Here is an 18,263-nt window from a genome sequence, read left to right on the forward strand (position 1 = left end):
CCGGCCATAGCTCCTTCTTTCTTCCTTTATTAACTTTGCTTCTTCTTCTCGTTTTCTTTTTCCTATGATCTCAAAGCCTAGATCTATTATCTCTCACCTCTAAACCCTTGAACCATATGTTCATGTTTTAGGAACCCTAACCAAAATCTCCATCAGTTTAAGCTAAAAATCCCTGTTCTAAAGCCGCAAATCTCAAATCTCTTTTTCTGGAAACTCTAACTCGTCCAAAACTTTAGATCTGTCCATCAAAATCGTAGATCTGTTCATCAAACCATTAGTTTGTGCGTCTGATTCAATCAAAGTTTGTTGAGTGAAAAAGGAAGGGAGATCTGTAAGTTTTGTCAAGATCGGAAGATTCTAACATAGCAAGAGAAGAAGAAGATCTTGTTCGTTTGATTTTCATATTGATCTTCAGTTCCGAAATTCAGAAATTAGCATAACAACTCAAAGAATAGTAGAAGAGAAAATAAATCAACTTCCATCATGTATTTCTCTATAATTGATATTTTGTATGAAGAGATAACCTCAAGATTTTACAAATTTGGTTTCTGTTTAGTTAGATCTTGGTAAATATTATGAGATCTAGTTAATTAGAGATTGAATTTTTGTGTTTCTGGCATGATTTCATGAATTATAAAAAAAGGAAAAAGAAAATAAGGGGATCTGGTTTAATATTCCCTAATTTTGAGTTTTGCAGTTGTTCTCATTGAAAGATACATGAGATTTTTTTTTTTAATTTCAATAACGAATGATTCTGCATTTGATGTTATAAATAACGATTATAGAAATTTTTCATTAAGATAAAATTTTTAGTTTTGAAATAATTTACAAAGTGAAATTATTTATTTATTTTTATTTTGAAAATGTCCAAGTGTTGAGGACAATTGTATCTTGCTTAATTTGGATTGCATCAATGTTGTATTTGAATCTGAGATCTGTTTGTCACAATTATCACTAATTTTATTCACCAGCTAACACTTGGAATAAAGTATAAGATTATAATGATACCTATTTATAGGCGGATTGGAAATAATATAGAGAATGATAGATAAAAATCGATTCTTTGTTTATGAAATGATTTCTTGAGCATCATATGTATAAGTGGATGTTATTATATACTTGAGGATTAATTTTATATTTTAATCAAGCTACTGTTGGAAATTGATTTCTTCTCGTTTGGCCTCATGTATGATTGCAGTTCATTTTCATTGCACAATAAGTAGTTGGCAGCCCATACTCCCTTTTAATATGTCAGCCTTCATTACTTTTAACATTAGCAGCTCTCCCATCTCACAGCAGACCCCATTTTTTTCTATCTCTCATTATGTACCCAAGGTCCCAACTTCCTTGACTGAATCCACTACCATCATCTTCATTTCTGCCCTGTGTGTTGACACTGGTTTAAGCACATTTTCTACACATTTCTGCCCTGTGTGTTGACACTGGTTTATGCACATTTTCTGAACATTTCTGTCCTCTATTTGACACTAATTCAGCACATTTTCTGCACATTTCTCCCCCTAATTTTTCTTTGTTTTGGCACTGGTTTTAACTATTTTTCTATGCAAGCTTTTGCTTATGATTCTGTCCCATATAATTTTGTTTCTTGTATGCCTCATTTACATTTTTTTTTTACTATCCAAAGTCATAAATACTTTTTATTATTGTGTTTTGATAATGAGACAGACTTTATCACTCTTCCTTGATTTCGATGATTTCTTTCGATAAACTTTATGATCTATTAAAAGAGATAGAACAGGCTAAATGTTACTGTATAAATATGGTGTGCTGATGTTGGCCTTTGAATAGATACGCCCTTGTTCTCTGATTATTTTGCTAATTGTGTTTTCATTTGTCTTTTGATCTGTCCAAGTCAGTAATAAATTCCCAAAGGAAAGTGTAAACCTTTTGACATTTGTAGTTTCTTATTTTGTTGATCTCTGAGGTATCATTTCAAAAAGGACAAGAGACAATGAAGGTGTAAGGATAGCTAGTAATTGCAATCTTACCTTAGTTATTAGGCTTTCAGAATATTTATCACTTTCAGGGTACATGACCTTAATGCTTCCCTTTTTAAGGTCATGTCTGTATTTAATGTATTCTTACTTCCATGGCTTAGTTGAGAGCTTCTCATCATAATAGAAATCTATTCCCATGCTCTGGTTTTATGTCAATTTTCTTTCCTTGTGTGGGATAATACTAGCTTTGAAAACCTGATAAGGAAGTGTTACCCCTTATCTGATTATGTGTGCTAAAGATATTTCTTTGAGTTATAAATATGATAATTGAGATTTTTTTTACCATAGTTTCACCTGTTAAATATTCTAGTTGTGATGATGCTTTATTTCTTTTAGTCTCTTGGTATAAGATCAGTTTGTGAGGACAACTTAAATCTGGTTTGAGTAGCTTATCTATAGCCTTTGGTTATATTTCAGTTTAGTGTACAACAAAGATTCAGTTTACTGATGCTTATACCGCTTTAGTTTGAGAACCATAGGTATTCATTATTTTTAATGAATTATTTCTGTACATACTTGTCTCATTTGTAGCTAAAATTCTTATGACAATATTAATAGAAGTCATTGTTGAATTCATTGTCAAGAATTACTATTGGTATTGTTTATTTTTTATTTTTTTATCTTGTACACATATAGGAATGGACATATTCATCGAAATATGAGATGTATGTGTTGATATTGCCATTAAAGTGGATGGATATGAGGCATTATTTAGTTGTATTTCATAGATGCCACTGTCTAAAAATTGTTCATCATTATATCGCATTTTGTCTTGAATGAATAGTTCAGTTTGGGATCATTTTGTTTATTATCAAAAATTAACATGATCAGTATATCGATGGAAGATAAAAGACAATGATTTTTATAATGATATTGCATTTTGTCATGAGAGTTTGATTGCATGTATAAAGTGATCACTAGTTAATAAAAAAAAAAGCAACTTAAAGGGCTATTAATATGATGACAGATGAATATAGATTCAAATCTTGGCTCTAGGTTAGAATAGATTTTGTTGTCAAGATATTTCTTTTTCCTGGATCAAACCATACTTATTAATACTATTTCTTGGTTAGAATTTATCTTTTCTTTCACCTTATCTCTTGTCCTTTTAAGACTATCTGAGTCTCATAGATATGGTTTTCCTTCCTTCATCTACTAGGGCGATGAAGGCGCTAGCCCAATCCCATCATTAGGGGACTTGCTCAGTCCAAGTAGCACTCCCCTCTTTACTTAAAAAACTTGTCCAGGCTTTTAAGTGTGTATACCTTGTATATTAGAAACCCATTCATTGCACGGGCAATGATAAGGATACTTGGAGCCCACCTCTCTTTTTGGAGACTTGCTTAGTCTCATTGATACCCTTCATTGTTTCCCCTCTTATTTTTTTATTTTTTTTAGACTTACTCAGTGTTTAGAAACTCTTATAATTTTGTCCTCTCATTGGAAGGGCAATGAAGGAGTTATCCAGAGCTTACCCTTTTAGAGAGACATGCTTTGTCTCATAGGAAAGTTTATCCTCAGGGAGACAGGCTATGTCTCATGTGGTAAAATTTAAACCCTTTGGAGAGAGGCTTTGTCTCATTGGTCATAGTTGTCCTCCATCTCATTTGGAGACAGGCTTTGTCTCATTAGCACCTCCTTCTTAGAATTGCTAATTTTAGAGTCAGTCCTTAGCATAGGAGTCTCTCCTTAGCTAAGAGTCAGTCTTTCAGTTTCAGGAGTCAGTCCTATCATCATAGGGGTTAGGATTTTGTCCAACCTCTCATCAAATCATATGTTTTTATCCGCTCCTGCAAGGTATAGGATGCTGTCCAACCCTTGCAGAGTTGTTATTCTGTTCATTTCCTCCGCAAAGCATAGGATGCTGTCCAACCTTTGCGGGATATCAGGATTCAGTCATACCCTTATGATGATAGGATTTTGTCCCCTTGATTCAAAAACACTCAAAAATAACAAAAACATTTCAAAAATCAAAAAATTTTAAAAAAAAATCTTGAGTCCTTCAGAGTAGTTAGGAAAATCTTTTCCGAACTACGTTGGCTTGATCCCTATCAACAGGGTACGTAGTGCAGCTTGGGATCCACATCCTAGGTCCAGCCAAACCTTTAAAAATAAACATTTCAAAACCTTCCAAAAATATAAAACTCTTCAAAACCTTTTCAAAAAGATCTTCCCCTAGAGTTAGGAGTCTGTCCTAGATATTTAGGGTGTTTTAGAGTTAGGAGTCCGTCCTGATTTGTTGATATGGTGTGTCCTGTCGTGTGAGTGTCCTTAGAGTTAGGAGGCCTCGAGTCGATCGGTTAGACATTTAGTCGAACCGATGGCTAGACTAGGAAGCATATAGTCAGCCCATGGTTTTCCTTAGGATGCACAGCCTAGTTACACATAGGATGTAGGACCCACTTGCATTAGCTTAAGGCTAATCAACCTGCATTAGTTAGGGCATATAGAGAGTCCTAAAAATTACAATTCACTTGAATTTAAGCAATTGTATAAAAAGCTGTAAAAAATCAGTCGAGTCTAGTGGATCGAGTCTAGGATAGCGGTTCTAGATGGTTAGGCATCGTAGTTTAGAATAGGTCATCGAACTACATTGACTCCGATTCTTCCCGAGGTCGGGATACGTAGAGCAGCTGGGATGGACGGCCATCTTGGTCCGAGTCAAGTCGCATTAGAGTTAGGATTTGTCTCGTCCTGTCATATATAGGATTATTTTGTGTTATATGTTTTGCTGTGTTTTCTTACTTTCATGTACAGATCTTATACCTTTAGCTGTAGCATGCATGTGTTTGCACACCATAACTCAGACACCAATTAGGTATGACATTCATAACCTAGCTACTTTTTAGGCGACACTTATTTTATTTCTTTTTAAGTGTGTTCTTTAATCGTCTCCGAGACATGCATGATTAGGTAGACGTCTTCTCGGAGATATTCGTTCCCATTTCATATGACTTTCGCCCAAAACTCTTCAAAATCAATAATAAATGGCATAAGAGACCAGTGTTTGCACTTGGGCGGATGAGGTGCTCTTTAGACCTTCCGAATTCGTAACCAGGCACGAACCTTCTTTTTATATCTCTGGTTATCCGTTGCAACAGAGCATAGTATGGGATCCAGGGCCCATTTGCTTTTTTTCCTTGGATGGCGACTCTTCTTTGTTTAAGGTACGCCTCGAATCTGGGCTAGTCCCCGAATCGAGAGGTATCTCACCTTATATCGCCACTCATGCTGTGAGAGGCATTCTTATTTCGAGAGTTCCTTGGTAGAGCTCTCCATTCATGTGGATGATCTTGAGATTGTTAGCGTGTGGGGCTCGTCCCCGCCGCCTCTCTCGGATCGGGGTCCACAATCACCGAAGGTCAGTTCTTTGTTTCTTGGCACAACTTGATATTATTGAGCTCCCTCTCCTCTTCTCCTTACTATTGAAGCCCTTACAACCCATTGCTTCTAGAAGTGAAGGTTTTGATGATCGGTTTTGGGGCTTATGTAAATGCTCAGTGGACGAATTTCAAGCACAAGAGTTTGTAAATAGTTTCACATTGGATAATAAAAAAAATCTTTCTTGGAAGAAGAGATATGGGTTCTTGCATGTAGTTGATGATATTTTGAGAACATTTGATGAGTCATGCATTAGACCTTTTCTTAATATATTGATGGCCTTTGTTGTTCGTATTCTGGAAAGCTGCACATTGAGCCTTGTTAGTGCCAAGATCAATGAATGTTCTCTTGTCAGAAAGCATTCTACTGGCGATTTGACTGTCCATGAGAGCGTGGCAGAAAATCCAATCACGGTATGTTTTTCATTGCATCAAATATGTGAAATTTTGTAACCAATTAAAGATCAGTTTTTTCTAAGGTAAATATATTGATTAAACCAGGGGCGAGCTGCCCCGAAAATACATAACAACAACAAAAAGAAAACCAATTCAAGGAATTGGAAAAAAAATCTAATATGAACATAACCAGTCTGTTCACTCATTGTTTATCCAATTCATCAGCCATATCATTAGTCGATCTAGGAATGATCGAGATAATTTGTCTCCAAACTGGAAAAATATCTTTGATATGCAAGATTTGATTCGCAAATCTCCAAGGACCTAGCTTAAATATCCTTCAATGTGTATATGAGTCCCTTATCTGTTGGAAGTAATTTTCTAACCCTCAAGGAGAATGTCTCTATGCAAGATATGATTTGAATGCAAATATAATATCTGCATTTGAATAGTCAGTGGTGATAGATCCTGAAACGTGATCGAAATATCGCTTAATTCGTTCCTAAGGATGCCTCCAACTCCTGCGTAATTCTGGTTTACCTTCTGAAATTCCATAAAAGTTCAACTTGAGAGCATTTGGGGGAGGGTAATTCCATTTTACCGGTCTGTCCCAAGCTATGATAAACCTGTTTTTAAGAGTTTCAAACACCTTATATGTCCAATTACCCTCCTTAGTATACCCCACCGAATAATGTTCATCTTGAATCTAGAGATTATAATCCCAGTCCATTCGATTTCAAATAAAAAATTTCTATCTTTTCGTTCGTTCTTTAAGCACCATATTACAACAAAAGGCAAACTCTTCCACAACATTTTGTCATGTTTTCCTAGCTTTTCAATCTTCCAATGAAGGAAACTCTTCCCAGATTAAAAAAATAAATTCCACTTCACTTTGAAGGAATTGAGGATAGCAGACCATATATTCTGCCCAATTTTGCAGTGGATGGCGATATAATCTGCGGTCTTTTTCACTGAAGTCAGAAGGATAAAACAAGTATTGATATTACCTCCCTTTACTGTCCAGTGAAATGCTGAGAGCAGGGTTTCAAGCTTTTGGCTTTGGTATGCATCTCGATCGTGATGGAAATCGAAACATGTTGGTTTTGGGTAGGAATTTTGGTGGAAATCTTGAAAAACTTGGAAACGTATGGAAACATAAGCAAATGATGTATATTTCAGATGAAAGTTCAGGAGGTGCTAGACTAAGCACGGATAGACACCCAAAAGTTATCACATAAGCAAAAAGAAAATGATTTACAATGGCTTAAAAACATCAAGCACCTATTGACATGCATTATCACTCATGTCTGTAATTCATTACGTACCACATTTCACATTTAATACATTTAAATATTTATACATAATACATACACCACATTTTATATAAAGTTTGTGTAAATATAATTATGTAACACTTATTGGTATAGCATATACACTTACAGTTTTTGTTTTGCTATGTGTTTTTCATGGGGATAGAAACAGAAATGTTTCTGTTGTTTCGTGTCACTTTCACTCGAAATTTAACCATGACTGCGGTTCAAGGAGGGATAACGACTTTCCACTCCATTGCCGCGGGGGGTGGGGGGGTTGTGTTTGCATTCTGTGCTAGATAAACCTGATTCACTTTTTTCAGTTGGGCTAAGTAATGTCCTTACATTAAAAAGTCTTCAAAATCTCCAATCTGAACTTTACTTACTATTGCCATAGATTTAAATTTCCTCTGAAACTGGCATGAAATGAACAAAATGTTTCCATTTCCATTTCCACTTAAACACATACCGAAAAAACACCTAGCAAAACCAAAACTGTTACTGTATTTGTGGTATTTTATTACAATATGTGTTTCATAATTATATTTATATGAATTGCATGTGAAATGTGCTTTATTTATTATATATAAATATTTATATGAATTACGTAAAACCATTTCCTAAATTTAGAACTTTTAAATTTTGGGAAACCACTTTCTAACTTAAGAAAACTACTTTCTAAATTTAGAACTTTCCAATCTTAGAAAACCACTTTCTAAGTTTAGAACTTTCTAATCTTAGAAACCACTTTCTAAGTTTAGAACTTTCTAATCTTAGAAAATCACTTTCTATATTTAGAATTTTCATTTCTTGGAAAACCATTTCCTAAATTTAGAAATTTCTAATCTTGGAAAACCACTTTTTACATTTTGAACTTTCTAATTTTAGAAAACCACTTCCTAGGTTTAGAACTTTCTAATCTTAGAACCAAAAGGGGTACTCTCGGGTCGGGTGAATTAGATAATAGACATCTGCTGGCATTCCAGCCTCCACTAGGTGTTCGATGTTGTTAAACCTTTATAAGTGATTTTTTTTGCTTATGTATGTGCCTTCTTGTAGCACTTCCTGAAATTTCATCTAAAATGTCCATTTTTCTGTATATGTTTCCATACATTTCTATAATTTTAAAGGACTCCATCCGACATATCATTTTATTGATTGCTACATCAGTGTTACATGCAATATCGAAAATGTTTGCTGTTGTTTCTTTGAGACTGACATTATGCAGCCATTTATCATTTCAGTTAAATTGCCTACACTGATTTCATACCAACAATCAGTGTTCTTAAAGCTGGATTGGAGACAAAACTGGTTAGGTGGCTAATCCAGCTGACTTAATCCTATATTATGTGGTCTTTGTCGTCGAGAAATTAGCAGGAACTAGAAAAAAGACAAAATTTTGTCATAGACAATCTAAATATAAAGCCCGACCTATTAACCTGCCAAATGGCCTTTGAACTATGATCTGTGGACACGGACACGAGTGTTGCGTGTCGACACGGACACGGAGAAATCCTATAAAAAGGGAATTAATTAATCATTTTGGATTTTTTTTATTTCTTGAAATTTCGGTGGAATTTCCGAACTTTGGGAGTCCGAAATTTCGGATTTTGCAAAATTTCGGTTTCGGTCGCAACCGAAATCCGAAATTTCGAATTTCGGATGAAATTTAAAATATGCTGGTTGCCTTTTGTGTTGGTTTCGCCTGTCACCCTTTTTTGGGTACACTAATGTTTTTCTTTTCATTCTAGGAGTATTGGGTTGAAAAGTGATATCTAACTCTATTTTGTTTTACATTGCAGACAAATGCAGCTATAAAGCAATTTAAGGATTTGAGATCTTTAGGCCTCAAGATTGTTTCATTTGTTCTCAATAAGTATGAGCATCATGATTTTGATTCCCACATCTGGGACATCTTCTTTGTGTCAGTAAAGCCATTAGTTGACAGTTTTAAGCAGGAGGGTTCTAGTAGTGAGAAAGCAAGTTCTTTATTCTCATGTTTTTTGGCTATGAGTAGAAGCCCCGCCCTTGTCTCTCTCTTGGATAGGGAGGAAAATCTTGTCCCTACTGTATTTTCAATTCTAACAGTGAGGACTGCCTCTGATGCTATCATAAATTATGTGCTTATTTTCATTGAGAACCTTCTGAATCTGGATAATGATTTGGAAAATGAAGACGATTGTGCTATAAAATGAGTGTTAGTGCCACACCTTGAGGCACTCATCCTCAATTTGCATGATCTTTTTATTTCCCACAAGGGGAAACAGAGGTACGGCTTTTTTTTTCCTGTGCATGTGCTATATTTTTTTTTTTTTTTCTATATTTGAACTTGGATGGCATTTCCCTTACTAATATCTCTCCATAATTTCTGGGGAAGAAAATTTTTGCTGATTGCATTCCCTTCTGATTTGTCTTAACTGGGCACTAGAAAACCTGGAAAGACAGAGCTTAGGATTTTCAAACTATTGCCAAAGTACATAAAGGAACCTCAGTCAGCAAGGCTATTCCTTGACATTATGCTTTCCGTTTTAGCAAAGAGGCCTCTAAATTCTGGTTAGTAATGTTGCTAAAATGGGATTATGGATATTTCTCATGAAGTTATGTAGATGTGGGAAAAACTTATGATATTTATTTTCTCCTTAATAAGTTCCATGTAAAACGTGGGGGTCAAGACAAAAGAATATGGACAGTGGAATCATCCGGCATTTTCTCTGTCAAATCTTTTTATAATGGTTTGATGCCTCCTTCTATTCCTGCATTTTCTGCCAAGGTATGGAATTTTCATTGCCCACCTCGGGTTAGTATCTTCGGTTGGGCCGTTTGTCGTCAAAGGATACAAACCATTATCTTCTTGAGAAACCGTGGGTTGTTGCTAATTGATCACTGCCCTCTTTGTCTTAATGATGGGGAATCTGTGGATCATTTGTTTATGCGCTGTTCTTTCACTAGGATCATATGGAGATGTATCTTTCTGAGGTTTGGAATCACTTGGGTCTTCCCTAGAACTATTCAGAATCTTTTGAGTATGTGGGGGTTTATGCCATGGAAAAAGAGAGGAAAATTATTGTGGAATGTGTGTTTGCTAGCTACGTGGTGGGTGGTTTGGAAGGAAAGAAACTCTAGGGTGTTTGAGGGTTTGGCCAAATCACCTTATTATTTGTACATGCGGATTATAGCATTGGTCATATCATGGGTTAGATGTCTTCCATTCTTTCTTTTTGTATCGGCCTTTGATCTTTTGGAACATTGGAGGGAAGTGTGCTTTAGTACTGAGAGGAAAATTAACATAGTCCAAAGATGGGAGCCTCCGATGCTAGGAATGTTGAAAATCAACTTTGATGGTGCTTGTTTTGGAAACCCGGGTACAGCGGGGGTGGGCGGTCTTTGCCGTGATGAGTTTGATGAGATTCTTTGGGCTTTTTCGGGTCCTATTGGTGTGTGTGATTCTTCTAAGGCGGAAGTTAAAGCTGCCTATTTTGGGATCAAGAAGTTGAGTAGAGAAGTATTAGACCATATCATTGTTGAAGGGGATTCATTGAATGTCATTCGGTGGTTGAAGGGTGGTGTAGCTCCTTCTTGGAGATTTTTGGCGTTATTTGATGAAATTGAGGATTTTGTTGCAGGTTCGGCTATTGTCTTTAATCACGTTTGGAGGTCGGCAAACGAAAAGGCGGATGGGTTAGCCAAGCAGGGAGTTGAGAGGGAGAGTATTCTCTGGTTCGATCATCTTCCCCCATAAGATAATCTTGTTATTTTTATTGTATCTTTTCTTCTTCTTCTCTGGTTCTTCTTTCTTGTTTTTGTTCTCTGGGTTGCCCCTTCTCGGGTGCTCCCTTGTCACTTTTTCTTATTAATGCAAATCGCTATTTCAAAAAAAAAAGTATACGTGATGATGCCAGGTCAGCTTTGGCGGCGGGTACCAAGGAGCTTGGACTTGAATACTTGCATTTCATAGTTAAAGTTATGAAAACTACCTTGAAAAGAGGATTTGAAATGCATGTATTGGGATATAGTCTCAATTTCATATTATCAAAAACTCTTTCAAATCATTGCAATGGAAAGCTGGATTACTGTATGGAAGATCTCCTTTCAGTAGCGGAGAATGATATTCTTGGTGATGTTGCCGAGGAGAAAGAGGTCAAGAAAATTGCTTCGAAAATGAAAGAGACTAGGAAGATAAAGTCTTTTGATACATTGAAACTTATTGCTCAGAGCATTACCTTCAAAACTCATTCTTTGAAATTGCTTTCACCCATTAAAGCTCATCTGCAAAAGCATCTCACTCCTAAAATAAAAGCTAAACTTGAGACAATGTTACATCATATAGCCGAGGGCATTGAGATCAATCCTTCTGTGGACCAGACAGACGTATTTGTTTTTGTCTTTGGTCTCATTCAAGATGGTATCCCAAAGGAAAATCTGCATGGTAAAGACCCGTCAATGATTATGGTCGATAAAAAAAGTAATCGTGAAGTACAAAGTTCTCATCTTATTACATACTTTGCCCTTGGCGTGTTGCATAATCGTTTGAAGAATATAAAGTTGGACAAGAAAGATGAGCAATTGTTATCAATGTTGGATCCCTTTGTTGGACTGTTGGGAAACTGTCTGAGTTCCAAGTATGAAGGTATCATATCGTCAGCTGTTAAATGTCTTGTTTCATTGTTAAGACTGCCTCTGCCATCCCTTGAAGCCCAGGCTGATAATATCAAGACTTCGCTTTTGGATTTTGCCCAAAATTTAGGGAGCCCTAGCAGTCCTTTAATTTGTTCCTGTCTAAAATTGCTAACAGTACTTCTGCAGAGTACTAGGATCTCGCTTTCGAATGATCAACTACATATGCTTATCCAGTTTCCACTATTTGTTGATCTTGAAGCTAACCCTTCCTTCATTGCCCTTTTCCCTTTTAAAGGCGATAGTTGGCCGGAAACTTGTAGTTCATGAAGTCTATGACGTTGTTACCCGAGTTGCAGAATTAATGGTGACAAGTCAAATAGAACCTATTCGCAAGAAGTGTAGTCAAATTCTATTACAATTCTTGCTGGACTATCGTCTCTCTTATAAACGCTTGCAACAACATCTGGACTTCTTGCTTGTGAACCTGAGGCAAGTGTTTTTGCTATTCACAGATTTCTTTTCCTAGTTAATTTTCTAGAGTTTTTATATGATGTAAGACCGTGTAGTCCAGTATTTTTCATAAAATACTCACGGCGTACACCATAGGATAGTCCAAACTGTGCATTTGATGGGCCACAATGTAGATAGTTTGTGCCCAAAAAAATCATTTCCATAGGATGATCCTAGCCCTCCGATCTATGGAGGAACTTTATATTATGGAAACCTGTATAGATCCGAGGGTTGGGATCATCCTATGGAAATGATTTTTGGGGGCACAACACATTTACGTTGGGGCCCATCAAATGGACGGTTTGGATCATCGTATGGTATGGAGTGTACTGTACTTTTTGAAAAATATGAGACTATATCGGCTTTTAGACTATATAAAATCTCAATTTTCTTTATGTCATATAGTGGCTTCAAATTTTGCAGTTATGAGCATCCCACTGGAAGGGAAGCTGTGCTCGAAATGCTCCGTTTAGTAGTTCGTTTGGCTAACGAACATGACAATAAAGTCCATTCCATGGTTGCTGCGGCGATAAAACGTTTGATTAGGGGTACTAGTCAACATGCACTTGTTCCCATTCTAGAGTACAGTCTCTCGTGGTATATGGGTGAAAAGCAACATTTGTGGAGTGCAGCAGCGCAGGTAAATATCTTGATTTCTTCCAGTTTGAGTAACATTTTTGTTGTGTAGTTGATAGATTGTTTAGAAACCTGATAAATATCACTCAAGTTATTGCTTGCGTCATCTCCCGCTTCAGAAAGTGTGTGTGGCTTGTTAAGGACTTTAGCTTAAGCTGGAAAAGATGGTGTTTTTTTAATTATTGAAAAAGAGGCTGGAAAACATGTTACTTTAGTGGGGGGCCCAGAATAACTGGAATTTTGTGGTTTCGAACTTTAGAAGTCTAAAATGCTACTTCAGAGATTGTACAATTCAGTTAATCAAAGAGTGTGTTGTTTAAGAAATTGACTGTCAGACTCAATTTTGACGGATCTAGCATGGGGAACCCGGGTCCTGTTGGAATTGGGGGAGTTCTAAGAAATGAACTGGGGCAGGTATTTTGGGCTTTTGCAGGTCCTCTAGGTGAGTCAGATGCTACAGAAGCCGAGGTACGGGTAGTGCACCAAGGCTTGAGACTCGTATCAAGAGAAGGCATTGATAATGTGATAGTGGAGGGGACTCACCGGATGTGATACGATGGCTAAGGGGTCCTCAAAAGCCACCGTGAAGATTTGACAACTTATTTGACGAAATGTTTGATTTAGTGAAACCCCTCTATGTGGTCTTCAACCATGTTCGCCGCTCCGCCAATGAGGTGGAGGATGGTCTTGCTAAGGCGGGGTTTCCATGTAGTCTTTGTCACTCAATGATTCACTTCCTCCCCTTCTTTGTTCTTGCTCTTTTCTTTTACTTTCTCGAACTCTGTACGGACCATCTCGGTCCTTTTGTTTTTCATTAATATAATTTGGCTACCTCTTTCAAAAAAAACAAAAAACGAAATTGACTGTCACAAACACCAGTCTGCCTAATTTGTTTCTTCTTTTTCATTTAAATTTTCTTGATCATATTTTCCCCATGCATGGAAAATATGAAACTTGTGCAGCTACATGTAAACCTCTTACTAACATATGTTAGTCTATCCTTAGCCCTCTTAAAACATTATAAAATCACTTGACTGTCACTATGAAACTAGTGCAATTGCAGCTAAACCTCACATGGAAAAAGATCTTTCTTGTTACTGAATATTTTCGCCCAAGGAAATGTTATCAGCACTACTGTATTTTGATGATCTCACTCCTCACTTTACGGTATGGCCTGCACCATAGGATGATCCAAACCGTCGATTAGATGGGCCACAGCCTAAATAGGTTGTTCCCCCAAAATCATTTCCATAGGTTGATCCTAACCCTCCAATCTAAATGTTAAGAGGGTTGATCCTAACCCTCTATAGATCTGAGGGTTAGGATCAACCTATGGAAATGATTTTTGGGGCACAACCTATTTAGGCTGTGGCCCATCTAATGGACGGTTTGGATCATCCTATGGTGAGGGCCATACCGTACTTTTAAGAAAGTGATGAGTGCCATCATCAAAATACAGTAGTGCTGATAACATTTCCCTTTCGCCTATGATGCCCAAATATTGATACGGATATGAGCACGGGAACAGAGATATGACTCGGTATTTTTCAAAGTTTAGGACACGAATATGGATATTGGTATCCCATGTCAAGATATAAGATAGAAGTCATAGATAAATAAAATATTATAATACTTTACTAGATTTAACTTAAACTATGGAATTTATAATAATAAATTAAAAATAATAAATTTAAGGGCAAATTATGAAAAAAATGCAAAGTTTACGTTATATTGTGAATGAAGGGTGGGGTTTTCAAATTCATGAGAAAAGGGCTCACAGGTACGGTAGGGAATGGAAAATGACTAAAATACCCTCCCATCACTTTAACCAGTCGTTTTACCCTTTCTCCCCCTTTTACCTTTTTTCACTCGTTTTCTCTGGTTTTTCACTCGTTTTTTCACTCGTTCTTCCTCTTTTACCTCGTCGACGGTGACTATTCTTGCCGGAAAGCTTCGGTCGGCGTCGGAAAGCTTCGGTCCTCGCCAGAAAGTGTAGTCACTCGTTCTCCCCCTTTTACCTCGCCGACGGTGACTATTCTGGCCGGAAAGCTTCGGTCGGCGTCGGAAAGCTTCGCTCCTCGCCGGAAAGTGTAGCTCCTCTTGTGAAAACCACTACTTCAACTCTCCCAAGGTTATTTTTAAACCATTTAATCCCACTACTTCAACTCTCCCAAGGTTATTTTTAAAGCATTTAATCTAGGGTTGATTTTTTGGGTTTTCTTGTTGGGGGCTTGGATATGAAATAGTTGGAACCATTATTGAAATTGTATAAAGCTATAATTAGTTCCTGTGTTAAGGTTTCAAAGGGTTTCAGTTGATTTGTAGGTTATCAATGGTTTGAAATGGTTTGGAAAGGGTTAGATTTTGTTGATTTTCATTTTTTTAGGATTTGGATGGAATGAAAGAAATATATTTTAGAAACAAAATTTTTTCTTAGTTTCCATGTATTTGACTATGGTTTCGAAGGATTTAATTTAGGGTTTCTATGTTTTCAAGGGTTTCTATGTTTTCAAGGGTTTCATTTAGGGTTCCAAAGGGTTCCATTTGTTATGAAAGGTGTAATTGTGGTTTGTTAGGATTTCATTCAGGATTTTTAGGTTTTTAAGGGTTTCATTTTGGTGGCCAAGGGTTTTATTTTTGTTTTCAAATTGTGTCATTTGATTTTGTTGGCAGAAGGGCCGTTATCGATTTTGTTTTGCACTCTTTTGACAGAAGGGAAAGAGGCAGAACCATTATTTTTGGGATTTTTGAGACTGTAGAACCCTTGAAACCAGTAAGTATGGTTCCAAGGATCCTTGTAAGCAGTGATTTTGATTCCAACTGTCTAATACTGTGTTTGAAGTGGGTCGAAGTCTGAAAATAGTGGTTCTTATTGTTCCTAAAATAGTGGTTCCTATTGTTCCTTCTGTGGAAATAATTATCTCAATTGTCAATTTAGGTTCAATTGTGGTTCTAACTATGTAACTTCTGGTTCGAACCCTCATATTTGTGGTTCGAAGGATTGTTACGTTCTTTCTCTTGGATTTTCCTATGGTGAAAAATGGCTACTTCGAGGGAGCCAACCTCCAGGAAAGAGTATACTTTTTAGAAGAAGAAAGTTGTATGTCTTTCATTCATGAGAAAAGAGTTTAACTACAATTCAATTCTCGAAATGACAACTACCAAAACTGACTCCACGTACTAGTAACAGGACTCCATAACTGACACCACAATGAGTCAAAACCAACTCCATTACATACATGGGACTGACCCTACAGACACATAACAGAAAAGAAAATAACTAAATAACTGCTACAGATTGTGCACGTAACACTCTCCTCCACTTCAAGCAACCTTGTCCTCAAGGTTTGAATCTGACATAGATCATGGTAGCGCTCCCAGGTTGCATTTTCAACTTCAGCTCCTTGCCATTTCAGTAGCACTTCGGTCATGGATCGATTCCCACGCTTCAGAACTCGACGATCTAAGATGATTTCAGGTTGAGGTTGGATTAATCTCTCATCAGTAACTGGTGGCAGCGAGGTCTGGGTTGGAATGCTCTCTCCCAACTTCTTCTTGAGCAAAGAGACATGAAAAGAAAATACTGGGTTGACTGAAGAAGGCCAATGGCCTCCCTTCTTGCATGAGGACACCACCGACCCCTTTTCTTGAAGCATCACACTCAATGGTGAAAGGTTTGGAGAAGTTGGATAGAGCTAACACTGGGGGTTCAGCCATTGCCTTTTTGAGGTTTTCAAAAGCTTCCCTTGCTACATCGGACCATTTGAAAGAATCCTTCTTTAGCATAGCTGTCAAAGGTGCTGCGATTTTACCATAATCCCTTATAAATTTCTGATAATACCCACTTAACCCCAAAAACCCGCGTAATGCTTTAGTTGAAGTAGGTAAAGGCCAACTAAGTATGCAAGAAATCTTGTTTGGGTCAGCAGGTACTCCTTCTCTTGATATTACATGACCAAGGTACTCCACTTTGTCACAACCGAACCTACATTTAGACTCCTTTGCATAGAGCTTGTGAGATCTTAATAACTCTAAGGTAAAAGGTGTGCATCCCATGATTGGCTTTACACAAGTATGTCGTCAAAGAAAACGAGAATAAACTTGCGTAGGTAGGGTTTGAATACCTCGTTCATCAAACCTTGAAAAGTTGATGGTGCATTGGTGAGCCCAAAGGACATTACAAGGAACTTGTCTTTGACAGTAGCCTGATTGAGAGAACGATAATCCACGCACATACGCTAGCTTCCGTCACTTTTTCTCACTAGCAAGACAGGTGAGGAAAAGGGGCTTTCGCTTGGTCGAACTATACCATGCTGTATCATCTCTCTTACTAACTTCTCAATTTCTAATTTCTGACAATGAGGGTATCTATATGGCCTAACACTGATTGGCTGAGTTCCATTAAGCAAAGGAAATATGTAGTCATTTGGCGTTGAGGTGGTAGTCCTTTTGGTTCTCCAAAGACATCTTGGAATTTAGCCAGCAATGTCTTGAGATATGAGTTGGGATATACTTGCGGCAAACTCCCCTTCACACTAAATAATTGGAGAAGTACTGCTCTTGTTTCAGTTTTAGAAGCCTTCTTGATGCCATCCCCACTAATGACAGTTAGCTCTTTTGTCACCTCACCCTTAAATTGGTGACTCTTCCCATCAATTGTAAATTGCATAGAGAGATTAGCAAAATCCCACAAGATTGGGCCAAGGGTCCTCAACCAATGGGCTCCAAGAACCACATGACAACCTCGTAATTGTAATAAATAAAAATCAGTAGTTATGGGAAAACCTTGTATGATTATAGTAACTCCCAAACAACAGCCTTCACTTGCAAGCTTTTCTCCATTCGCCACCATCACCCTGAAGTGGCCACCCGAACTAATTGGTAGTCCCACCTTACGAGCAATACTCGGATCAAGAAAGTTATGTGTACTGCTGGAGTCAATCAAAACCACCATTTGATGTTGACCAATAACACCCTTCAGTCTCATAGTTTGAGGCGTTGGTGCACCCGCAATGGCATGTAGTGAAATTTTGGGGATCGGATCTCCTTCAACATTTGCTGCATCAATGGGTTTGAAATTGGCATCTCCTTCCACTTCCTCCAGTAAAGGTTCCTCCGGATCAGCACCATCAAGTAGAAAAAGTTTTTGAGTTTTACATCGATGTCCGGGTGAGTTTTTCTAATCACAATTATAGCAAAGTCCCCGATCACGTCGATCCTTCAGCTCAGCTTGGGTAAGCCGTTTAATTGGTGGTGAAGAAGGTTTAGGGAGCAATGCACCGGTTGATAAAGAGCCTCTGCTTCCTTCAATTTGGGCTCACAGGCGACGGGCTATCATCTTTTCCTCTTGTAATCGAGCCAATCTTAAGGCAGCTGAGAGGGAAAGTGGTCGAAAC

General features: G+C 37.4%; 1 pseudogene; it reads left to right on the top strand.

The window, feature by feature from the left end:
* Window positions 1-18,263, top strand: part of LOC143888588 (U3 small nucleolar RNA-associated protein 20-like) — a 137,151-nt pseudogene that overhangs the window by 53,066 nt on the left and 65,822 nt on the right.

Source organism: Tasmannia lanceolata, unplaced genomic scaffold, assembly GCF_043159265.1.
Source record: "Tasmannia lanceolata isolate RefF3 unplaced genomic scaffold, GAP_Taslan_0.1 ptg000012l, whole genome shotgun sequence".
Lineage (NCBI taxonomy): Eukaryota > Viridiplantae > Streptophyta > Magnoliopsida > Canellales > Winteraceae > Tasmannia > Tasmannia lanceolata.